The following is a 19,892-nucleotide window of genomic DNA, read 5'->3' on the forward strand; positions in this document are numbered from 1 at the left end:
ACATGGGTCTTAAGTTGTCTGTAGAGTGGAAGTTGCTTCATGGTGTCCCCTTGTTCATGTGCTTTCAGAGTTGTTGATCAATGTTACAGTTCATGCATCCCTGATAGAGTAGACATAATGGTTGTATTACGTCCTTTATTTAGACAACTCCTGACAATATGGGCAAGTGGCTTAAACGTAGTTTCTGTTAGAAAGCTGCAGAGTGAAGGTCATATAAACAGCACGAGCATGAGCTGACGTGACAAGACGGCAGAGCAGAGTCTTCTCTGAGTCTTTGTGTGAGCTCTTCCTCAGCCGTTCCTAGGTGTATCTGTTAGTGGTCCCTATTGCAACAAGAACCAAAAAACCCCAAATCACAAAACTCAAAAAAAGAAAGCACTGTATTTCTCCCACATGAATACAGGCCGTCTGGGGCTGACTTGATGGCAACACGGTCATGAAAGACCCAGATACCTTTCCTCTTACTGTTCAGACTGCATCAATACTAGGTGTCTCCCTCTTGCTGCAAGGTGGCTGCTTAGATTTCAGCCATCACATCTGGATTCCCGCTAGGTCAGAGGAAAGGGAGTTGAAGAGATTCTCTTCCTCTTAGGGCTATCCATTGTTCCTATTTACATCCTAGTGACCCAGACTTGGTTTCAAGGGGGAAGAGACCGAGAAGTGTCCTCTTTGCTCTGGGTAGTCATGTGGCCTCTGAGTTTCTGATAGAGAGGAAGAAAGAGTGAGTGGATAGTAGGAACATAGATGGAGGAACATAGATGTTCCCATTTGAGATGAAAATAATTTCATGAAATCTGACTAGAAGCCATCCCTGCTCCATAGAAATTATCAGGCAGGTCATTTGAAATAAGGATTTGCTCTCACTGTCAGTAACAATGACCTTTATGAGTTCTTTTACTGCAATATTCGTAAGCAAGTTATCGAGCATGCTATTGAAGAAGAGCAAAGGAGTTAAAGCCAGACCTAGACAGAATGTTATAGGACGCTATTACTTAGTTGATCCTAGAACAATGAGACTTTTGAAATATGGTAGCATCTTTGTATATACTTTGTGATGATTAGTAATGAGCATCAATGTATTTCTTCTTCACGGAAGGAAAGAATAGAGAATTGTTACTGCATTTTTCTTTTAACAAAAGACAAGTGTCCATGTTGGCTGACCTTTATATGTCAAACAGTTTCAGTAGGTACAACCTCATAGTTTAAGTGTACTTTTGAAAAATACATTTAAATACAGCCCTTCCCTGTAGAAGCAGTGTTTTTTTTTTAATAGAATTTATTTATTTATTTTTTTAAGATTCCATCCATTTATTTGAAAGACAGAGATCACAAATAGGCAGAAAGGCAGGCAGAGAGAGAGGAAGGAAAGCAGGTTCCCTGCTGGGCAGAGAGCCTAATGTGGGGCTCGATCCCAGGAGCCTGGGATCATGATCTGAGCCGAAGGCAGAGGCTTTAACCCACTGAGCCATCCAGGCGCCCCTAGAAGCAGTGTTTTTGTTTTTTTTTTTAAAGATTTTATTTATTTATTTGACAGAGAGATCACAAGTAGGCAGAGAGGCAGGCAGAGAGAGAGGGGAAGCAGGCTCCCCGCTGAGCAGAGAGCCCAATGCAGGCTCGATCCCAGGGTGCTGGGATCATAACCTGAGCTGAAGGCAGAGGCTTCAACCCACTGAGCCACTCAGGTGTCCCATAGAAGCAGTGTTTTAACAATGCATGAGAAACTATTTCTCAAAAGAAATCTATGCTTCCAGGAGAGCATTTTTGAAAATGAGTGATTGGAAGTGTGATTCTGTTTTAAAAAAATGATGTGTGACACTTACGGAAACCCTTCAAATCTGCATGTTCAATAAGTTGAAAGGGGAATGTCCTAACCAACTAGAAAAAAATCTTATAAAGTTTCAGTGGTTTTAGAGCACAATTCCTAAAGCTATAAAAATTCAATAACTTTAGTAAGCTTTCAAGAGCAACTAATATCAGAAGAGACAGATATATACTAGCTGACTTTCAGTTCACAATTACAATAAAATAATAATTGTTTTAAAACCCTCAAAACACCCCTGAGCCTTTCCCTTATTGGAAGATGGAATTATAAATTAAGAGACTGAATGTCATGAGGCCCTTTTCCCACTTAGGTCCACATATTTTCATGAGGCATCTCTGACAGCCATTAAAACCAAGTATTAAATTGCTCAATCACAAAAGATTAAATTGAGATGTATGGAAATTATAAAGTATATTAAGTCACATTATTTTTATTAGTATTAATAATTTCTAGTGACAGCAAAAATCATTTGTCATTAATAAATAAAATAGTGTTATCTTTAATTATTTAGAATTTCTATATTATGCCTTATAATGTATATACTAGATTAATATAGGGGCATTTGTGCATATAACCTGTAAATAAACATATGAAAGGCCTACAAATCTTATACTTCCTAGGATTATGGATTGAAACAGTTTGGAGACAACAGCTGCTAAACAAGGCATTTTAGTTAATTGAACATGCCCATTTTAAACACTCATTTTTATTATTTTTAGCACCATAATCCCTAAACTAGAATTAATGATGCATAACAAGTATTAAATATAGTTATGAAACCAAGTAGGGAGAGAAAAATAGTTCCTCAAAGTATAGATTGAAGTAGGCCAGAAACACAGGGATGTCTGCCTTCCACACAACTCTGTTTCAGTGGTTCCAACAATTTTCAAGACTAAGGAAAAAAAAATCAGATGCTAAGGCTATTAGCTATACAAAATGACATGATGTTTCTAAGGTTGGACATTCGCTCTTTGTCAGCTGGAGTAGCATTTGACTTAATTGACCATTGGGAATGGAGTTCATTTCCTAGGTCCACGGTTACCCAGGAGAAAGCTGGTATCCAAAGACACTAGAAGAAGACCACTAGAGAGGGAGAATCCTAATTAGACAGAGTCACCTTTGGTGTGAATGACTGAAGTTTTCATTACCTTCAATTCAGTGACGGCCATATTCTTCCTAAAGAAACCAAAAAAGATCAGAAGTGGTTTCTTTCAGAAGTATTACATATCCATATTACACCTTAATTTTTTTTGAGCCATATCAAACAACCACAACAATAAAACCAACCAACCAAGCAAAACAGCCAATTCAAAAAGACAGACTCGAGGCAGAAGACATCAAAGGATCATTTTGCTTACAAGTGGGTGGATCATTCATTAATGCATCCCAAGAGCTAAGTGAGATATTTTTCAAAGATTTGTGAATTGCTGCCTAACTGCTCTGGGAATGTTTACATTATTGATTTTATCATGAATAAAAGCTGTATAGTTTTAAAAAATACATATTGTCAGGTTTTATAATACTTACATTTCTAATGTGTATATGTAGTATAACATTTATGATGAGCAACCATAATCTCTTTCCTTTTTTATTTATTTGTTATATTTATTTGACAGAGAGAGAGAGAGATCACAAGTAGGCAGAGAGGAAAGCAGGTTCCCTGCTAAGCAGAGAGCCTGATGCCGGGCTTGATCACAGAACCCTGGAATCATGACCTGAGCCGAAGGCAGAGGCTTAACCTACTGAGCCACCCAGGCGCCCCACCATAATCTCTTTCATTTTAGTTCGACAGTTAGGTGGATTCAGAGCTCACTTCCAGGCCTTGTGCCATAGTTTCTGCTTAGCTGAAGTCTGTCATCTAGTAGGGATCATGACTGCATTTCCTGGTGTCTTTCACATTTCAGACTTTTCACAGGGGCCATTGTCCTTGAATAAAAATATATAATGAATTGAACATTAACATTTTTGAGCCAGTTTTCCTTGAGAATGCTGATTATGCTTATGTTGAAAGTCCTTTTAAATTGTCTATTAGTTTCTATTTCATTGGCTTGTTTTGCTCACCATGTATCTTCACATACTTTCCTCAAAATCTGTTCTTTGTACTATGTCTAGTGCGGCTTTTTTTTTTGTCTTCTATGGTTTTCTTTCTCTTTTACATTTCTTTCATATGCTGATGTTTAATTTCCTTTTGTTATTTTTTAAAAATTTAGTTAAATTTTTTTTTTCAGTGTTCTAAAATTCATTGTTTATGTACCACACCCAGTGCTCCATGTAATATGTGCCCTTCACAATTTTGTGGTACTATTTTATCGTATCTTCCCTAAACCTTTCTGTATCTACTTACAACTCCTGTTTTATGGAGGTGTTTGCTTTATTAGGGAAACGGTGGTTTTGAGACTTTATTTTTAATGAATGATTTCTTGGGGGCTGCTGATTATAGCCTTTGTCATATAAATTAAGTAAAACAAGTTTTCTACCAAGGGAAGGGTTTTGAAAAACAAGTGAACTTTCTTAAACCAAGAGATGATATGTTACCCAAAAAACAAAGACAGAAATTGGTACTAGTTTATTTACCTCTAACAATATCCTAAAATGTTTAACACGTGGATTCAAAATTTGAGATTCCTTTCAGTATTTGAAACTTTGCTTTCTACTTAACAGTTGATAATCATGATTTGTGTACTGAAATTAGGCTATATCAGAGGTGGTATTTTGTTATTCAGAAGTTCTTAGAGAATCTTTTTCTGAAGGTTTTTTTTTTTCCCCTACCCACTCCAAATGCCAGAAATCCAAGAGTTTTGAGAACTGAATAGTTTGTACAATAGAATGAATGTGAGATAATAAGCTGTTCCTAGCACTAAAAGTTTTAAAAAATAACTTTCTTCTTTAATATTATTGGCACTTACAGAAAATTTTATAGTTTTGTTGTTGTTGTTGTTGTAGTTTATAACATTCAGAAATCTTCAGTGCCTCTAACAGGTAAGGTTAAAACTATTTAACCTGGCTCTCCAACATCTGCTTCCTTTTCACATTCATCTTTCATTAGCCCCAAATAACTGTGTTTCCTTTGGCGTACTGCTTGTTCTTTGAACATGTGATGTGTATTTAAACTTCATTCTGTTTCCCCTGCTGGCAGTGCCTTTCTCTACTACCTATCTGTCCATATTAAGACCTATCTTTCAAGGTCCCGCATGATAAAATTTTCTTTTTCTTTGTATTGAACAGTCTTACCTCCTTCTGCTAAAGTTTGTTAGTATTTATGGTTGTATTTTTTTTTCCACTTACTTGATAAACATAAAGGCAGTGTTCAGGATTGTCTTCGGAAAGATGCTACAAGCTCTTTGAGTTTATGAACTTATTCGCAACTTCCACTGTCCCCAGCATGGTGCCTCGTGCGTTGTACTTACTTAAATAATTGTTGGTTCATTGTGACTTACTCTCAATGTCCAGTGACAGTGAAATTCTCACTTTCAGGTTTTTTTTTTTATGGCTTAATTTACTTCTTCTAAACTAGAAAAAAGTACTTTAAAATGCAATCAGGAGTTTTATAGCCACATATGGCTTTCTCTTCCATTTTTCTCTTTTTGCATGTGGTTTTCATGAATTAATTTCTGATAGCCTCTCTTTGCTTCATTTTGGGGTCACTTGCAATTCACGATTTAGCCTCAGCTGTTATTAAGGAGCTGACTTCATGCTCTTTCCTGACTTTGCCCTCCATCAGCACCCTGTGGTATTTCTGGCAGGCCTTTTTCTCTGTGTGGCTATATTTATTTCTCCATGCCTAGGAGCTTTCTCCAGCTCATTGTAAGCACTGAGATTTGCACTTGCCTACCACGTGTCAATTGGCAAAAAGCTCTGGGAAGCTTCTGTTTTACAGCCATGAAATGAAATGTGGGTATGCCGAAGGCCCACTCCCTGACCCACTGTCTGAGGTTCTGAGTGCGCAGGCAGATTGTCAGATTACTAATGTAACGTGGAAATACTGAGGCACCGAAACGCTTTCTAATCATGACAGGAGACATTTGAGGTTATATATGATATTTTTGGTGTAAGAATCTCATTCCTCATATGATGTTGGGAAGGTCAAAAAACCAACCTCTAACTCTCCTCTTCTGGATATTAAAATTTGGTTGACAATAAGAGCATCATGACTTGTGGATGAATATGTTTTTAATGTTAGAGTTGCAGTGGGGATAGGGGTTTAGGGAGTGATGAATATTTTCTTGGGAGAAAGATCATATACGTCTCATGTCACAGCCATTATAGAGGAAAGGGTTGTCATGAACTTGGGTAGAATGAACTAACAGACTCTTCTGTTATGCTGAATGGAAGAGAGTCTTACAGAGCCAAGGGACCTAAAGGAAAGTGATTTAAAATAGATGGAGCCCGGTGTTGGGCTCCATGCTCAGTCTGGTCGGGGATTCTCTCTCCCTCTCCCTCTGACCCTCCCCACTTTATTCTCTCTCTCTCTCTCCCAAATAAATAAATAGAACATGTGTGTGTGTGTCTTTAAAGATAGCATTTATTTTTCAATTCATTCTCATCTCTTTTGAAATAATATTCCTCACTATATTCTTTAGCTTTCTTTAACTCCTTTCTGCTGGTAGCAAACTTGTTGCACATCATTTTCTTGGACAAGAAAAGATTTCCCAGTCATTTGTGCATCAGAATGGTTCTCTTACAAATGTAGTCATGTGACCTCAATAAGAGCACAGCTATTATAGTGAGTATGTACTGTGATGAATATGATTATTGATCCAGAATTATCTACATGCTTCTGTCTATAGAAAAGTATTTTTTTTAAAAAGCCTAGAAATCATATCTCATTCTTTGTAATCATACACAAAGAGCTGTTACAAGCTATAGTTGGTTGTATAAGTATAAGGGCCAAAGGAATAGACTTCTTAAATTTTCAGTTTTTATTTTATAGATTTTTGTATCTTCTTGGCAGTGTTAATGCCTTAGTTTTTCTTTCATTTTTTTTTTGTTTCAAAATTATATTATCAGAGATTTCCTTTTCTGATTATCCTCTTGCATGTGGTTCCTGAATGGGCAGTATCAGTGTGTAAGCTGTTCAAGCTGACCTCAGAATTTCATTTCTTTAGGATTTCACATATATTGAATAAAACTGTACTTTAAAAATCCAACTATAGAAATGTATTCTAATCATTTAAGGAAATGCCAGTTTTTCAGAGGGCTTTTAATTGATTTTGTACTGTGGACACAAAGTATATCCTTGCATTTGAAGATTGTCTTTTTACCAGTACAAACTTAAAGTTGGTGACCTAGGAGTTGAAGCTCAGCTACTTGTCAGGAAACAAGCAGAGAAGAGTGAGGACCTCTTTCTATAAATTTTCAAATATAATTTGTTATTTTGGTTTCTTCAGTTCTACTCCCTTAGTTTATATTATCAAGGATATATTATTTGATCAGAAAGAATATTTAATCTCTTTTACATTTAGGATGCCCAGATTTTATAGTCCTGTTTTACATAAAACCCACCCAGATGCAAATTCTATTCACCTTTAAGACCTAGTTGTTCAGACCGTTCTTATCCTGATAGCTGGCCCTACCCTACACCCTATTCACTGCCTTGCAACCCGTAGAAGAAAATTATCTTCACCTTCTGCTTTAAACTCCTAATCTGTCATAAGTATCTTCTTTTTACTTATTCATAGTTATTTATATACATAAAATCCAGTATGGGAGTGTGAGCAGGCCCAGCACAGTGTTCGAGCTCATGCTCAGGACAGTATAACGTAATTTGCAATTTCGCAATTTCATATGTGTTGAATAGATGACTCCATTTCATGTAAATGAATGGCTTTGTAGCCAAGGGGCTTTCTATTCTGTAGGTGTTGTTGTCCTCTCTAAATGCTGCCCGGGAGCCCTGTGAAGGTCACAGTGGAGCAGTCAGCCCCAGGACTGGGAAGCAGGAGACCTGAGTTCCAGTTCCAGCTCTGCCACTTACCTGTCTTCCCACAAATCACTGAGCCTCTGTGACCTGCACTTTCCTCATCTCAGAAATGAGGCTGTTGTGTTATATGATCTGGCAGGCTTCTTCTCATTCCAGAACTCGCTGGTAGGGTTATCTATCATGGAGAGTGCCATGGCGGTCTTCTTTATTTTCTCCGTGTATCACAGATATTATTCAGAATCCACCACCGCATGAATACAGATGTGGTCTGTCAGTGTGACAAAGACTGCTCTCAAGAGGAAATTACTGGCTTTGACAGCTATCCAACCCTGGGTTTAGTTTTTGAGATGTCACTATAACAAGTGTTATGGCCAGCGTATCCAATTCCTCATCTACATATATGGTTGAATACGCTGTTCTTGCTGTAATAGCACGAGGGCTATTTTTCTTTTAATCCAACTGTCACATAAGATACTGCTGCCACGGTTTCTTTCTTATGACCAAATGTTGCTAACCCTTTCAGTCATCCCTGAAGTTATTAATAGCCATACATCATGAATGTATTCATGCCATTTTCCTTTATAGAAAAAGGAATCGATTTTTTATGTTTTTCTTTTGTCATAGATAGCTAACTCCTGGGGAAAATAATCTTGATAATATTATGTTGTGTTAATAAAACCAGAAAAGCTTGTACTTAATAAAATGAATTTGGATTTTATATGAGATATTTAAATTAACATTATTTTAAGGTGTGGAAAAAAATAGGCTCAGAATTAGGAGTTACACTTAGGAGTTTTAGTAGTCTTCCTTAAATATATCCTAAAAATCAGAAACAAAAAATTTCCAGTACTGTGTTTTTATCTTAGTGACATAATGACTCATAATGAGTTTGCCAGCTCATGTCTAGCCATCTTGTCTACCAATCTCCTACCCAGTCATTCTCCATCAGGCTATCTTGAATACATACACACTTGCCATTTAAAGAGTATTCCAATGACCAATAGCATCAGCACCAAGGAGCTTATTATCAGCGATGCTGAATCTCAGGCCCCCCTCCAAACATAGAGTCAGTTGTGTTCACTTTAATATCCCTGGGTGGTAAATATGCACATTTAAGTTTGAAAATCCTTGGCCTGCTTTTCTGGTTACATTTTGGATGAGGGAAATTAGCATTACTTTGTTTGTTTGTTTGTTTGTTTAAGCATTACTGTTTAGTTGTCCTTCTTGACTTCAGTAGTTTTTCATTGCCTACCAGATGGCCCCTAGGTTCCTTGGTCTGACACGCAAGGCCCCTACACACAGAGAAACCTCGTGTACCTTTTTAGCATGTCTCTCAGCATTTCCCAAGTCAGAAATTCTACTCCACCATTCTGATCTGCCTGCCACATACTGATCCTGTCATTTCTAGCATTTTCACTCATGCCAGGTTCATTGCCCTCTCTTCTCTGACTACCCCATCCACATATCTAAATGGCATCCATTCCTTAGAGCTTAGCTGAACTCTCCTAGGTAGCCTGCCCTGATCACTAGCCCAGAAAATTTCTTTCCTCTTCCTTAGAACTCCTATAGCACTTGCCACATTAAGGCATCTAATAATAGTAAACACCATAACACTGGCAACTAACATAAACTGAGTATTTACTGTGTGCCAGGCACTGTGTTGAATGAATCCTTAGAGGATCCGCATGGGTTAGGCCCTGTCTATCCCCATTTTATAGAGGATGAAAAAGTTTGGAGAGGTCCAAGAATTTGCTGAAGGGTCTCTTGCTGGTGAGTAATGGATCCAAGACTCAAACTCAGGCAGGTTGACTACTGAGCTTGTGCTTTTAATCACAATTCAAGTTGCTTCTCACTTCTTTTTAGCAGGATAAGCATCCCGAGGGCGGGAACCATGGCTTTATTCCCCACTGTACGGAATATAAACATGACAAAGTGAGGCATTTTCGCTCCACCCAGAAATGTTCTTGGTAAACCAGTTGCATAATTAAATAGTTTGCCTCTGTTCATATAAATTGGTTTGGTTTAGATTGTTAAACTTGAGATTTCATTTGGTTATCTGTACTATATACAAAAGGAACTGTTTACAAAAATGTGCAAAAGGAAGCTGATGTAGCGTTCTATCACACAAAATTATATCAGGCATCCCGGTTCAGGTTGTTTTGATAAGAACCCATGTGTTACACATCTTGTCTTTGGAATTACATCATAATCGTAAAGTATTTCCCCAAATACCGTGAAAGCAAAAAATAATTTTAAATTGAGAAATGGGGTTTGGTAGTTGGGCCTGCTCCTTGTCAATCTGTGTCCTAGAACAAGCCGTTTGCCACCTTTCTGCAATGCATCTACCTCCTCCCCAGAGCACACATATCACAAAAATGTCTCTCTCCCATCAAGTGTAATCTGAGAGATTCAGGAACTCTGGGTCCATTTTCTTGGATCCCATTGTTTAGATCCCCCGTGGCTTGCTTTGATCTTCCGACTGCCTATCCCAGAATGGGACTACGTTCTCTGTTGAGACAGAGACTGCTATGTCTACTTGGCCAAAGTGTTTGGACTATCTGAATCCATCTTCTGTACAGTTCCCCAGCCCTGGTCCTGTGTAATTCCAGAATGCTTTCCTTTCCTTGCTCAGATTTGGGAGAGCTGTCACTCAAGTCATGTCACACTCTCGTTGGCATCCAGGAGAACTTTGTCTCCTCTATCTTTGATTTCCTATTTCAGGGATAGCAAATTGTTGGCACGAGTGCCATCAGCATCTCCTCCTCCCATGGCCTGCATGCCTCTGAAGGGTCTCAGAATTCTCGGCATCACACCCCAAGTCAGTTCATTAGCATTGTCACACATGATCAGATTGACTTGCTCTCTGTCATCATTGTACCAAACCTTTCCATCTGCTCTGCACTGCAGGTGAGCTTGCCTTCTGCTTCATGGAGATGGTCATGGCCTCTGCCTGGGTTTTCTTTCCTGCCTCTTCTTCACCTCAAAGTTCTTAATTTTCTTTCAATTCTAGTTGTAAGGAATAGGATCTCTCTCTCTCTCTCTCTTTTTTTTTTTTTTCCCTAATTCCTCTCCCTTTATTCTGATCTCATCCCCTCCCTGTTTTCTAATGTAAGACCTTTCTCCATCAGCCATTTCCTCTCCTTTTATAACTTCCAGACTGTCTACAGACATACTCTAATCTCCTAGCCTAGAAAGCTGCTCCCTTGACCTAAGTCCCTCCAGGTAGCTTGCCCTGCTTTTCTCAGGTTTCGTTCTTGTCATCTTCTCTGGGTGTTGAGCACCCTGCCAAAGAACCCTGTCCTTGATGCTCATGCCCTCCCCCCTCCCTCCAGCTTTCCTGGCATTGTATCATTCCAGTGCCAGTGATGGCAGCTCCCATTCATTAAGCACCTGCTAGCATAATCTTACTGAATCTGTGCAGTGATGCTACACATCAGCTATTATTCATACCCATTGTACAGGTGAAGCTGAGCTCTGTTATCCCTAACTTCAAGCAACAGTGGACCTAATTCTCAATTATTTTAACCTTTGGCTTAGGAAACTGACAAACAATAAAAATACTTTATTTGATGACAGTCACACTGCTGGTACTTGTTAATGGTCATGTGTCTTTTTTATACTTCCAAATTTTGTCTTTTGATTTAAGAATACCACTGCCTAATAATGGTAGACTGAATTTACAGTTAAAATAAAAATGCCTGAACACATTTAGCATTAAGTATCATTCCACTTGTGTGGTAACAAAAATAAAAGTTACAAAATGCATTTCTCAACCCAAGTCAATATTATTGTTAAGGTTTCTTGTAATCCATTCATGACTTCAAATAAAAATCTTCTCTGCCTTGGAGATGGCATATTCAAGGCTCAACCCAAGGAGAGGTGAGCGCAGTAGAAGAGGCACACTCTTCCCTTTTTGCAGAAACCTACCTGTGTTTGATGGAGAGAGTGTTCAATGAATATATGAATGAATGAATGAATGAATGAGTAAACAAAGGATTAGAATAAAGTTTGTTAAAGTTTGCATCTTCAAATTATGTGTTAAATTGGGTGGAGCATCTGCCTGTCCTTAATTTTATTTGAAACTATCACAGATTATCTTCCTTATGGGGCTTTCATTTGCAGATTTAGATGCAGAGGGCTTAAAAAATATGAACTTGACCACATATTTGTATAGAGATTTAAACTGCTGTCAGAAAATTATTACAGTAGTTTTAAACTCTATCAAAAAGCTTTTAATGGAACTCTGCCATCAGAGTCCAATTCATTTAATTAAATGGAACCTTCTTCTTCTTTCTCTCTTGTACATTGCCTTATAGAGTAGTAGAAAAGTTTCTGCAGTGACCAAATTTGCTATAATGTTGGTGCCATTCATTCTGTTAGTTACAAGTTGGTCATGACAATAACTGGCTGGATGTTCTTTTCATGGACAACTTATATTCACAAGTTGGTTGTTTGGGGGAAATTGTCAGACTTAGTTCTTCGGGGTTATTTCTTTTCAATGATTCATTGTACAGAGATCAGATTTGAACCCTCACAGCTCAGTTATGCTATATGTATAGTTACCCATTGCTAGATGGGGTTCAGTTAAACAGGAAGGAATGATAAATGGTGGAATATATTTACTTGTCAGATGGCAGCATCCATCTTGGAGTCAGGAATCTTGGTGGAAAACTCCAAAGTTCTTAAAAGTGCAATTACCTCCTCAATCATTTTTATTCCCAATTAATGTTTGATATAAACACTATAGGCTAGTGTAGTATTCAGTCCCATTTAGTTTCCTCTCTATTTTATTTTCTAATTTTCATTGTAGTTCTTAGTCTTTGTTTTTTGAGGGCGAGCTTATGGTATAATAAGTCAAATTAGTTTTAGTGGGTAGATTTAGTTTTCTCTAATGATTTACTAACCAAAATATACGTTCTTCTTATGTGAACAAGCCAAAGTAGATTACTATTTATTTGACTGACAAGGAAAGGCATTTCTAATTTTATTTAGTAGCTGAAGTAAATTCCTTTACCGCAAATTAAATGTGAAATAAATGTATGATCCTCTCTTAATGAACAAAGCGGGTTGAGAGCCAAACAAACTTGTAGTAGATCTCTTTAACCAGTTGGTGGTGCTAAACACTCTGATAAGAAACTAATTGGAAAGAGGCAGTTAAGCTGAAGCCTTTCTTAATAAATGTTATTTTATTAGGTCTTGAAAAATTAGTATAGAAAATATATGCTCAAATCATTACATCTTCTCAGTTTAAGAACCAAACCAAATCCCTTTGCTAGACAGCAGAATACATTGCTAGTAAACTCCTATAAAGATGTCATTGGCTCTCATAGTGTTCACATATTGGAAATTACATGGTTATGTGACATCTTGCTTCATCCTGGAAATGGCCTTTAGCCTGTCATCTGGGGAATTGAAGTATGGGTGGTAATGTATGCTGGAGTGATAGACCTGGTTCTATTTAGGATCTGAATTTAGAATTAAGAAATACTGATTACTACTATTCGTTTTTTTAAGATTTTATTTATTTAAGAGAGGGAGTGTGTGTGAGCAGGGGGAGAAGCAGAGGGAGAGGGACAAGCAGACTCTGCACTGAGTGTGGAGCCTGATATGGGACTCAATCCCAGGACACTGAGATCATGACCTAAGCCGAAACCAAGAGTCAGATGCTTAACCAGCTAAGCGACTGATTGGTGCCCCCGATTACTACTATTTTTTACTACCAGTGTGCTTTTTTAGGGCTAGGGTTGTTTAACTCTTTTTAACCCCTTGGTTTTTTAGTGCCAAAGAAGTCCAGTAGAGCAATAATCTGTTGCCCGAATGTGTCCTGAGATGCAGTCAGAAGCCTAGGGAGGCCTTGGGAGGCCTTGGGATCAGGGAGAGCAGGTTTTGAATTTTGCTACACACTTCCTAACCATCACCCTGTAGTCACTTCCATAAATTCTTTACAGGTCAGCTTTCCCAACTTATAAAACAGGGATAATAACCTCTTTTCTGCAGAGTTGGCATAAGCATTAAATGAGATAATGAGTGCTCCTTGGGTGTTATTTCCCTGCTCTGCCCTCATTGGCGGCAGAGGCTGGGACTCAGTCCTTTGGAGCCCCTGCCCTACCCCTGGGCTTAGCCAGACCTGAGGACCAGGGGTCCTCTTTGTGTCTGATAATGCCTCATGCTCCACAAATGAAAAGATATTTCTAGGTTGTGAAGTTCCACAGGGATTTTGTAGACTCCTAGACTCATGGAAGAGAGATTCAGATAGTTTACCTGGCTTTCAAATATTTGCCTCTCTATCCTGGTGATATTTGTCTGTTGGTCAAAATCTGCCTAAACATTGAACACTAGGGAAGGCGATACAAGATTGCTAAAGGTGTAGCAAAGGTGTTCCTCACAGCTGGTTTTCCACTCATTTATTTGTTTCACAAACTCTCACCGAGCATTACTGTTCCAGTGATGAACCCCAGAAGAGCCTCCAACCTTTGCTGAGTGCTGCAGACTCCAAGCAGTGGAATGCTCCCCGCTTGGCAGGAACTGATAGGCAGCCCTCATCTATGCAACAGGAAGATTATGTAAATTTAAGTATTCTTTATAATGTTATAGATACCAGGTAGAGGATTGTACATTTTTAAAAACTCTGATAATGAAATTTGTTTCATTTTCCACAGCATATTCTGTATTTAGAAGATTGACACATGTTGGCAGAGGCTTCACTGTGATGATAAAATCATAAAACAGTATTCATTCATAGTGTGGCTATATAAGAGATGTATTTTTTTAGAAATGGCACCGCTAACATAGTTGGTTAGATCTCACTGATTTGGATTTTTGAGACTTAGAGATTACAGAATCGTGGCCTTGGATGGTGGTAGAGACGTCAGAAATCACGTCCACTGTCTCTCTCCTAGCTAAGAAAATGGAGGTCAATGAACTTAATAGCTTCCTCAAGGTTACACAGACCTGGATCAAAACCCAGGTCTCCTGACTCCCAATTCAATGCCAGCGTATTATTTTTCTGCCCTAACTTCTACAATGAGGAGCCATTTTCAGTGTAAATAAAAACCAGTGTGTGTCTAATCAGCCTCCCTAAACTTTCATACTAAACCGAGAGCATTATTTCTGCCCAATTATCAGAATGAAACTTTGTATCCAAGACCATTGATGAAGATGCTCCCACATATGTTTCGGAGCAGAGCTAAGGAGAGGAGCAGGGAGGCACGCAGCTCGCAGTTCTTAGAACACATGAGAGCCTATGTCTGTTACCCCTACTGAAGCAGGCAGGGTTTTCATCCCCTCCCCGCTACCCCACTTCCCCTGCCTGCCTCTCCTGCCCTCTCCTCTCTTCCTAGATGAATGACATCCTATGCCACAGGTGTATTAGTAATTTCTGAGTTTGTTCCCCACTAAAAATGACCTCATTGTCTTATGCTTCTTTTCCATACTTATACAGTAACAGGAAAATAAACCAGCTCTGAGTACAGCCCACAGCAGAAATCTTGTGCTCTTTATGCAAGTTTGATTTATAGACGTGTACTGCAGAGCGGAGTGACTATGAAACATTCATCTTCCCATTGCTAGTTGCCATGGAGATCAAGTACACAGAGCAGTGTCATTCCAGTCCTGGTGATGCCTGCAGTAGTTTATCCCTTTGTTGTTCTTGTTTCTTAAGCAACTGCCTCGCATTCTTTCATCATTACAATTAATCATGCACACAAGTTTTTATCTTTCATCTCAAATAGAAAGTACTAAAAATGTCTGACAAAAATAGGGAGAATTTAAATATTCTTGTGGCTTTAAATACGCATTTGCGATTTTCCCCCTCAGTCCCATTGGAAAATAGGTCATGTAGGAAAAAAAAAGCACATATTAATGTACAGAAATTTCAATCAAGAAAGCAATAGAGTAATCTGAGCAAAAAAGCAATGCTTACGCTCAGGAAATCTTAAGGAGCTTCAGACTCTCAGGCATCCCAGTGCTTGGAACTAAATAAGTCTGCATTTGAGATAATGCGAACCCAAAACTGCCCCTGAGCTATATATGATCAACTCTCCTTTTGTTTTGTTTTGTTAGTCTCCTTACAGATTTGAACAACCTGAATATTTGCTGGATAAATTACAGTGGATTTTAGGGTACGGGGGCTTCTTTCTTTAAAGATTAATAAAGTTCGAGTTTTTTGTTTTTTGTTTTTAACAGAGTAAGGAAAAGGAATTCTGTTTAATCTTCCTTGTTTTTTGCCCCAGTTTCACCTTACATGGTTCATAGTACATACCATGCCAACAATTAATAAGTGTTTGCTGATTATCTGCCTTCTTTTATTGCATTTCTGGCCAAGTCTGTTGGTTAAGAAAGCATGTTTGGAATAACTGCTCCTTTGCTTATTGGCTGCGAGACCTTTGAGAAATGTCTCAGTTTAGCTTGGTTCCTTTTTCTGTAAAGTGAACAGCTGTAAAATTAGGATAATAAGGGGTTGTGAAGAGGGTTCATTCATGCAAAGTGCCTAGCTGTATGCCTGGCCTAATAGGAACACTCAGGCAGGGGGCCTGCGGTAGTGGTGGTCATGGTTGTTACTCCTAGGATGACTCCTCTTACGTCCAGGACTACGCCAGGCCAGAGCTGAGCTCTAACCCAGGGAGTGAGGCTTCCTTGATCTACCTTGATTTCAGCCTCAATGCCCAGGACTCTGTCTTTAGGGTCCAAAGTGACAGGTGATGGCCAGTGCCTTCACCTGGGCTGCATGGACTCACTTCATCTCAACATTTAGGATCCTAGGATTTGGGCCAAAAAGTATTGACAGTGGCGCTTTTCTCTACAAATGGAGAAGAGAAGGCCATCCTCAAAGTTGCAAATTTCTATGACCTGAATTGTTTGTGGCAAAGGGCTGTGTTGGGGGTGCATGGGAGGGAGTGGGCTGCTCACTTCTGTCTTGCTAGGGAGAGTTCCAGCATTTGTCTACAGAGGCTGAAATGCGATCTGATCTGCACCTCTCCACCCCAGTGCTCCTGTGTTGCTCTGAGGTGGCTGCAACTCTCCTTCAGCCCTTCTGGAATTGAAGTTTTCCGAACTGGTGGCAGACGCATTCTTTGTGGAAATTCACTCTCCTTGGCAGCCCTCCAGGGCACACGGCAATGCCTATTTATTGGATTTAGCTCTTGTTTGGTTAGCCTTGTATTTGGTCTGTTTTGCTTTGTGCAGTTCTTTTTCTCTTCAAATTTTTGTGTTTCAGTTCCTTGGACCTCATTTCTCTTTACTTTGCTAGCTGGCTTTGTAACATTGCTAAAAGTTGTTTGCTTGAAGCAATCACAAAATGAGTAGCCTCAGATTAATTTATCTTTTCTCCCCAAAACCGGATCCATAGCACGTGAAGTAGGTGCACTTTCATTAATGATTAAAACAAAGTAGCCTGTATGGTTTCCCCTTTGCCACATTCTAATACTATGCCAAAGTGTCTCCAGCTCTCCTTGTTTAGCTTTTGGTTGCTTCCTGTCCCCTGGTCGGTAGGCTCATGTCAATTCTAAAAAAGAGAGCGTAGTTTAACTTTTCCAAATCCTTATGTTCTCCCTTCCCGGGTGCTCTTCCTGCTTCTCCCCACCAGCTAAAAATTCTTAAAGACTCTTGTGCCTTCTTAGTGAAGCTCTCAACACTCAAAGTGACATGGGTACTCAGTAGACACCTATATTTTTGTGACCGCAGTGGACACAGGTGTGTATAGCTTTTAAATCGGGGACTGAAATTGAGACCCTCTGTGGATTCTTGGTAACAATTCCAGATCCTCCCTAGGTGCCCGATTGTATGTGCGGTCCTTACCTTATACCTAATGTGCAGTGGGCACACAGGTCTTCTCCTTACCCCCAATCACTTTAGGTGTCTCTGCCCTGTGTGCTTTTGTCCTCAGGCTTGTATCTTTTTCTGTTTTGGAAATAAATATGTGTTAGCATCTTGTGCATTGCAGACACTGGGAATATGTGAAAATAAATGAGACAAACACTGCCCTGCCCTCCAGGAGCTTATAGTCCAGTTGGGGAGATGGATAGTTAGTATCCAAGATGGTTAATCCTGAAAGATGACTGCAAGCATTGTGGGAATATAGGATGCTTAATGAAGGCTGGGGAACGGGCATGAGGCTGACTTCAGAGAAAGTGATAGCCAGTATGAGACCTAAAGGATAGAAATAGGCAGGCAAAGAAAGAGTGTGTGTCTCACGCAGAGTGTTTCTGGAGAAGTCGGAGTCTATTCCTTTGCCCACCAGCTTGGATCCCTTAGGACTCGGAGGCCCAGCTTGGATCTAACCTGAGCACCTTTGACTCCTGAAACCCATTGCAGTTCACACACTTGGCCCTTTTTGCCCAGCCAGACCAGATCGGACTTAACCTGAGAGAATTCCTCTGGCATCCTGTTCCACTAGCAGCTGAATATCCCAGATATTCTACACTGATTCCCATTGCACTGCCATTTAGGACAATAAGTACAGGAAGAGGAATTGAAATTACATGGATTGCACTAGCCAGTTGACTTTGAGAAAGTTACTCAACTTCTCTGTGCCTAGTCACCTCATCTGTAAAATACGGAGACTAGAGAACCTACATCACAGAGTTGTTTGGGGGATTACATGAGGGAATACACAGGAGAACACTATGCCTGGCCCCTGGTAGACACTCACTGTTCATTAATGTTTTAATGATGGTATCTAGACTATCCTAGAGAGAGAGACAGGAAAACACAAGACGTTTTGACTTCGGGAATAATTTTCCATGGCCAAATGGGTATTAATCTTGAATGGTCTACTCCTCCTCTCCAGTATGGATAATGGAGAGATGACAGTAACACAACACCTTGCCAGTCAGAGGTAATTACCAAGTTAGTTTTGTTTCAAGTCTAAGATTTCATTCTGTGTTGATTTTGTTCCACAGATTCTCTAAGTTTTCATGAAATTAAATGATCTTTGCATTTCACAAAGTGTGCTTTAATTTGAAAGACAGTCATGATGTTCGCCTCAACTTTATAGTTTGGGCCTCCCAGGACCAGTCTTTCCTCCGTCGTGACAGTGATAATAATAGTTGGTCAGGCAGTAGATGACAACTCTCTCTATATTGATTTATTCCACAAATGCTAGCTGAGCATGTGCCATGAGCCAGGCACTAAGAAGGGTACCTTCAGGACTACAAGAGCAAATCAGGCAGGGACAGTCTTTCATGGACTGACTGTAAGATAAGGCAGAAAATACCTACTATAGAAGCATAAAATGGTGAGGGGATTTGATTCCAGCCAGTATGATCCAGGAGTTTAACAGCTGAGTTGCAATTTGAAAAACTCCGGGAGGAAATCTGGAGAGAGAGAAGGCACAGACCAGGAGTGGGTGAAGGAGAAGAGTAGGGGATGGAGGAAGAATAGGAAGTCAGTGGCCAGGAGGGACTGGTAACAACAGTGACCACACATCCCGTGCTAACAGCCCGCCAAGCCCTCTTCCAAATGCTTTGCTCATCTTGATTCCTTTGATCCTTACAACAGCTCTGTGAAGTGGCTAGTGTCATTGCCCCCATTTTACAGATGAGGAAGCTAAAGGACAGAGCAGCTTAGTGACTTGGCAAAGATCACATGAGCTGATAGAAATGGGCTTTGCCCCAGACAGTCTGACCCCAGGTTGGAAGCACAAAATAAGCACATCCATCATGAGAAGAAGAACCTTTATCTTTCTCTTTTATATCTCTCCTCATGTGTACCCTTGAAAGGGATTTTGAATCGTTTTATCAATCAGGTCTACTACAGTTTACAGATTCTGAAGGAATCATTTTATTTAAGGCCCCTTTCCAGTTCAATTTCAATAGAATAAAGATCTGGACAGCATATAAATTTTCACGGTCAAAAATAGAGCTATATAATCTATGGCTATAACCCTTTTCATAGACCTAAGGCTGTGGATATATGAAAACACTTCAGCTGAATTGTACACCCTTTTTATAAAATTCCCTGATTTCTGACAATTTGGTCATAAAACCTTTTGATAAAAATATCAAAAACCTCATACTGCCAAACTGTAAAATGTGACCGTGTTAATGGCCAAAAAAAAAAAAAAAAATCTGTATTTTAGATGGTCATGACTGCTTAAATCTCATAATGGGAAACATTTATGGCTTAAATAATTGAAGTCCACATTTCTCAACCTTT

At 39.3% G+C, this 19,892-nt stretch overlaps 1 protein-coding gene across 7 annotated transcripts in view; it reads left to right on the forward strand.

The window, feature by feature from the left end:
- Positions 1-19,892, forward strand: part of EFCAB11 (EF-hand calcium binding domain 11) — a 235,139-nt gene that overhangs the window by 20,354 nt on the left and 194,893 nt on the right. The gene's annotated exons all lie outside the window — the stretch shown is intronic.

Source organism: Mustela nigripes, chromosome 13 (assembly GCF_022355385.1).
Source record: "Mustela nigripes isolate SB6536 chromosome 13, MUSNIG.SB6536, whole genome shotgun sequence".
In the NCBI taxonomy this organism is placed as follows: Eukaryota; Metazoa; Chordata; class Mammalia; order Carnivora; family Mustelidae; genus Mustela; species Mustela nigripes.